A 6,331-nucleotide genomic window follows, 5' to 3' on the forward strand; every position below is an offset into this window, starting at 1 on the left:
TTTCACCACCTCTGCTATATTAATCCCATACTTCATTGCTACTTATACTATATGTTCCTTGATATAAATCAGACATATATTGCTCACTCATTTTATCTGTGGAATATTTGTTATCATTCAAAGAAAAGTATATCTGATAAATTGACAAGTTTAATATGATGGAGCAGGAAGAGATGGGGTGCACTTTTATTCTAAACGGTGTAGTTTAAGTGGATTAGTTATTTAATATTGTATTTGCAGTCATTGCTTTTACTCACGCGTTTCCTTACATCGTTATATCGCTACCAGCTATTGCCACCTTGTGTATGTACATCATGTACACACCGTGCTATTCTCCCAGCCCTCACACCGATACATGCTCTGCTACAGGGCTTTCTGACAGGTGAATGACGTCATTCTCTATCCAACATACACCAAATGTAGTATTTATAATATGTATAATATTGTGCTCACTTTGCAATCGGATCATTTCAAAATATATTTTATATAACCTAATAAACAAATATTATGGCTCTGTCATTGTTCTGTATACCAAATGCCACCCCCATGTGGCAATCCTATATATAGTCTTACCATAAGGGCCATAATATAATGCTATACATATTGTTTAACCCATCCGTATGTAGTATCAGCTAGCTGAACATCTATCTACTGCATGTGATATCGGTGGCTAGTATATAAATACGATCCTACTAACAGCCATCTCAGTCTATGTCTATGTAATACGTATGCAGAGAAAGACAGTTCATATGGTAAGATGTATTATGCAATGTGTGCACCCATGTTCTATTAGGGTACAGAAAGGAGTATTAGATGTAAATTCATTAAATAAGAACTGTGCAAAAAAGCGAGGCTGTCAGGCCGTGTAAAGGCAGTGTATACATTATAGTATATATACTGATATTGGTGGGAATGGAATAGTAGAAAGTAAATCAGGCTTGTCCTGTGTTTGACATGTCAGTAAGTACAGGAGGAGAAAGCAGAGCCTGTCCACACACCCATGACATTGGTCCCTTATCAATACAGTATGGGGACCGTTTGTTAGGCAAACTGCTGGCATTTGTTCCTGTAAATGTCAGACCATCCTTCACTAATGACTGGCTGCTGTCTATGGGACATTATCACTGCTGACAAATGCACACATAATTGGCCAGGCTTTTCTGCCTCTACCCCTGGGAAAATAAAACTGATGCTAAATCTATTAGAAACCAGAGCAGAGCAAGGCTATGGAACCCGTCATGGGGTAACAGAGATTTCTGTAGATCATTTACCTTAGCAGAAAGTAATGCTAGTCACCTAGAATGTGATATACAAATAATGAGATGACATGCAGTAGAATATGTAACATACATATATATACATATATACACATACATACTTACACACACACATTTACTAACTAAATGAACAACAACACAAGATGATGTACAATACTGATGTATGAATAACGTCGCACTGCATGAAGTCGCCTACACACCAGGTGCCCTGCATCTGCTCACACTCATGGGTATAGGGAAATATAATAGTTTATACAGTATAATTCAATATTCAAAACGACCGTGCCAAATTTCATAAAGAATAATACAACTCCGATATCAGATAGTTCTATCACTTTATGGTATATTATTTTAAGTATACACTATTTTAATGCTCATTGCACTGCACTGGGGAACTAACTCGTATACATTACATATGCCACTGATTCATATAATTAGAGAAGGAAAATATATATTTACTAGAAGGAAACTACCGTAGTAAGTGCTACAATAGGTACAACTTTAGCCCATTGTACGGTTTATGAATCCCCCCCCCCCCCCACCCCACTAAGCAGTGGAATGTGAATGTAAGCGCATCTTTCCGCATTACAGTACAGTACAGTACAGTACAGTACCTTAATAGTTACTTGGATCATATGTACGAAAAGAAAGTATGCTCCGGGATCAATAAGTACCCAATATTCTACCTACCGCTTCTGTCAATGTGTGGTAAAGATTTAAAGTAATATACCGTATCAGCTCTGCACTTGGTATGTAAATGTCATATATATATATATATATCATCTCCTGTCCTTTTCTACTTTATTACCAATAAGAAAATATTAATAAAAAACATTCTAGATGGAACTGTCATGCTTCTATGCCCCATATCCACTGACACCTGCTTCTTGTGTGTAGTGTGATGACTGGCAGATGGGTCTGATGAATAGTCATGTTGTATGAGAACAGGCCAGTCATGGCTGTGGTACTGTACTGTGTCATCACTGTGATGTTCCTAGGACATACAGTACCACTAGCCGCAATAGTGACCCCCTTCATGGTGGCAAGCATCATAAACACGAGACTGTTATTGTATACAGTACCTCATCTACCGATGTATACTGTCACTATCCTACCCATGTACAACATATACTTTATTACCAAACTAGACCAGCTAACCCGTGGCAGATAATAGTATTTCTAGAATCCTAAATATATTTGACAGACTTTTTTTTCTTGTTTTTTTCCCCACACAATATACAAATACTGTAAAGTGTGACTGAAAAGCTGATGCTGTTCCTATCACCTGTATATATTTGCGTTCACTGCATTCAGTCATCGTATTTCACATTAATAAATGTACATACATCATCGAAATCAGATTGCATCCCTTTTATATTTATTAATGGAGTAAGTAAAGCCATTGGTCAGCTGCTATTTCTAACAACCAAATTAATATAAAACATATATGCATTATATTTCATGTTTATTATAGATGTACATACAGTGTAACAAGCCATATATTAGCCTGATGCAGCAATAGCAGCCTCAGCTTCCTACCTAATGCATTCCGCATATTATATAGTACTGTATGATGCCTGACTTGTGTGTAGGAGGACTCTGGCTAGTGTACTGCACGTGTCATGTGTGTGAGATCCAGGTTACTTCTGTGATCTCTGCTGTGGTCAGATCACTGTGCACACACTGACACATGCCACCCTTTATACTAGTGGCAGGATCAAGGAACTCTTTAGATTAGAACCTTATTAATGTCACCGAATGATAACACAAGAAGACAGGTAACATAATCCCCGATGATTGCATTAATTAGTATAAAATCATCACTAATGATTCATAATCCTGAATGGCTGTAGATTCTGTCTGGTAGATTACATCACCAGCCGGCCGGGCACAATGAAGTATTCGATAATATGATCACCATATAGCACTGGGAAATCCAAGGAGTCGGTGAAATAGAATTATTCCTCTAGTGTTACAAAGTATCTTTATATGATGCGGTCAATCTAACAACATTACATAGGAAGATTAATTGTACTGATACTACTGATGTTGATCTTCATCATCATCATCATCATCATTTTTTTTTTCAATATAAGTGTCACAAATCCCCGTTTTCTCTAGTAGATTATGATTTGTTGTTGAATTCTGGTGTTTGAAAGTGTGTATTTGGGCTATAATGCACGCTGGGGGATTGGTAATTGTCATCTATCGTGGCCCAGTAATTGAATACTATACTAGTGTAGTGGCGTGTGATCTCTGCTGTGGTCACATCACTGTGCACACACTGACGCATGCCACCCTTTATACTAGTGGCAGGATACATTGCAACATGCTGGTATACAGTAAGACACCGCTACATGGAACTCCTTAGAACCTTATTAATGTCAGCGAACATGATAAATATGTGAATAAACATGTCATTGATTGACTTGTCAGCCTGCAGATAGGGCAGTGTTATTGTATATCTGTATACTATATCGTGGCACTGCAGGTGTATATATTACTAGTTTTAAGAATGATATATATATATATATATATATATATATATATATATATATAATATCTCTGTGTAGTGCCTGCAGCATCACATTTTGAAGGAATAATATATAACACATTTGTGTAGAAGCTTCTCAGGCATACAGATACCTGATATTAATCTACCACATATTATCAATCTGATATTTTTCATACACTTTACAAGGATTGAGGATACGGGCATATAAACTGAGTAACTTTTGAAATTATTGTATTTGTTCTGTTATTTATCATGTAAATATTGTGGAAGCTTGAATTTACATGGGTGGTAATTCAGTGTCCCTTACAGGGAGCTGCTGTGGAACTACAAGTACTGCATGTCCTGCTACTCTTGTAGCTTGGCTGTTGGAGATCCTGCTGTAGCTTCTGTCCTATTTGTTCTGTCGCTGTCATTCGGTACTTGTTGTAAGCATTACTGTATTTACCCCTACTAACAAGAACTATGATATATACTGACATAAGTGCTAGTTGTACAGTATCTGGAGTTATCTGGAACCTATGGTGAGGTCTTTGTACCTGTCATCCCTCAGGTCCCTGATCTTGTCTTGCGGTAACAGTTCCCTAACGTCCAGTGAACTACTTCGTATCGATTGATTTATCAAGAACCAGAAATACTTCTCAGCGATGTTGCTTTAAAATAACATAGCTTCGGGTAGTTTTTATCTCAAACAGTTGCAGTCAAATGTTAATATATGCGATTAATGAATCAATTTGATCTGTAATGAATCGTCACTTAAACGGGTTACATATAGTATATATTTTAAATAAATCTAAAAAAAAAATGTCGATATTTGCCCATTTGGGATCATTTAAAAAAATTAATGTCCAAATGATTTCTTATAAAGCCAAACTTTAAAAGAGAAAGAAAAACAGTAATGGTCAAATAATAATAATAATAATAATAATAATAATAATAATAATAATACATTTTTCATATATTTCGCTATGTAGTTAATATTTCGTTTTTGCTGAACATCTGTACTTGCTTTCCCATGGCAGAGCAAGGGTTAAGGAGGACAAATAAAATGCTAGCTGACATGTGTGCACACCCTGAGAGCCACAGCTTCCAGCCAACACAAGTGAACTGTGAGTGAGGGACTCGGGGTCTGAGGGTTTGCTTGGAACAAAGTCCTGTTTCCTTCTCCCCTGTCAGGAAAGCTGTGAAGTCCAACATCCCGTTGCACCTCTAAACATTTTAACAACTCCCAGCATAAACCTTCTCAACCTATAAAAAGGAAGCCTTAACTTTTTATTAAGGTGCTAAATTCAACTTACTGTGGTAAAAACACCAATCTTCTTCGTCTTGTAGGAAGGGGAAAGCCTTAGCCGGTGTGGTAAAATTATACTATAATTAGGTGAAAACCTGACTAATTGGGATGAAAATGCATGCATCAGGTTTAGTGCATACAGTCACTTGCAAGAGCCCCATATTGTTAATGATGGCAATGGAATGTGTTTACATCTCCTGCTATAGTTTCTACATACTTCTGCCCCCAAACTGTGCCCAAAGTGTTAGCAAGGTCCCTGCACCTCTATGGGCTCTGTGCTGGCCTGTGCATGTTCCCCGTGTGTGGTGTGTAGTTACCACAGGCCTGCCAGTAACCGGAGTGTGGAAGGGAAAATACAGAACTATATACACTGTAGATCTTTATTAAAGACAGAACATGTATGGATTCATAAATGAACTGTTTGGACAAGCTGTAAGTTGTTAGATCCTTGTGTGTCCTATATTACTGGTGACAGGGACATAGCAGTGCAAAGATGTAGGGAAGGGTGCTTCGCCCCATCAGCAGGCTCAGTTGGGGCCTTTGAGAATTAGTCATTTTTTTAAATTCAAGAACAGCTTCGCGTTGTGCACTGCTGGTGTTCTTGTCTCCCCCTCATCTCAGTAGTAGTGTGTCAGTAACAAGAGTCCAGTCTGCTGGGCCTGCACATGACTGCATTACCAGGGAGAGTTGTGTGGGCAGCAATTATTACCTGGATGCTGCATACAGGGTGCTGAGGGGTTACAAGCTGGGGAACAGTACAGCCTAATTTGGCAGTAGGTCCAGCAATGGGTTAGTGATGTGGCTGTGATTGGTCGGATGGAGGCGTGATTGACATATGTGAGAGCTCCTCCCTTGTTGTCACTAATGAGCAGCTTCTCTCCTGTCTGCTGCTAGTGCTGACAGATCGGGGCTACAAATACCAATTAGCAGCTGTGCTGTGCGTCCTGTGCGCTGTGTAGCCGGTGTCACTGCTCCCTGGCCGCCGGACTGCTGAGGACAGGAGGGGAGGGGGCAGTGCAGGGACAGAGGGGCAGTGCAGGGACAGAGGGGCAGAGGCAGGAGGGGGCAGTGCAGGGACAGAGGGGCAGAGGCAGGAGGGGGCAGTGCAGGCAGAGGCAGGGAGCTCTCACATCCGAAGTGGGATAGTTTGGGGGAAGAGGAGAAAAGCTGGTGATTACCTGAGCGTGCACAGGGCTGGATTACACTCACTTCTCTCTGCTACACAGGGGGCATGTCATAGCCCCTGCTGCT

At 39.5% G+C, this 6,331-nt stretch overlaps 1 protein-coding gene across 1 annotated transcript in view; it reads left to right on the plus strand.

The window, feature by feature from the left end:
* Positions 1 to 6,181: 6,181 nt before the first annotated feature.
* The window catches only part of TBX18 (T-box transcription factor 18), a 29,082-nt gene continuing 28,932 nt past the window's right edge, over positions 6,182 to 6,331 (plus strand). Inside the window, exon 1 of the mRNA XM_083174710.1 lies at positions 6,182 to 6,331. This exon is cut by the window's right edge and continues 356 nt beyond it. The gene's annotated coding sequence lies outside the window, so the exon portion shown is untranslated.

This window comes from Crinia signifera, chromosome 3, assembly GCF_055691185.1.
Source record: "Crinia signifera chromosome 3, ASM5569118v1, whole genome shotgun sequence".
In the NCBI taxonomy this organism is placed as follows: domain Eukaryota; kingdom Metazoa; phylum Chordata; class Amphibia; order Anura; family Myobatrachidae; genus Crinia; species Crinia signifera.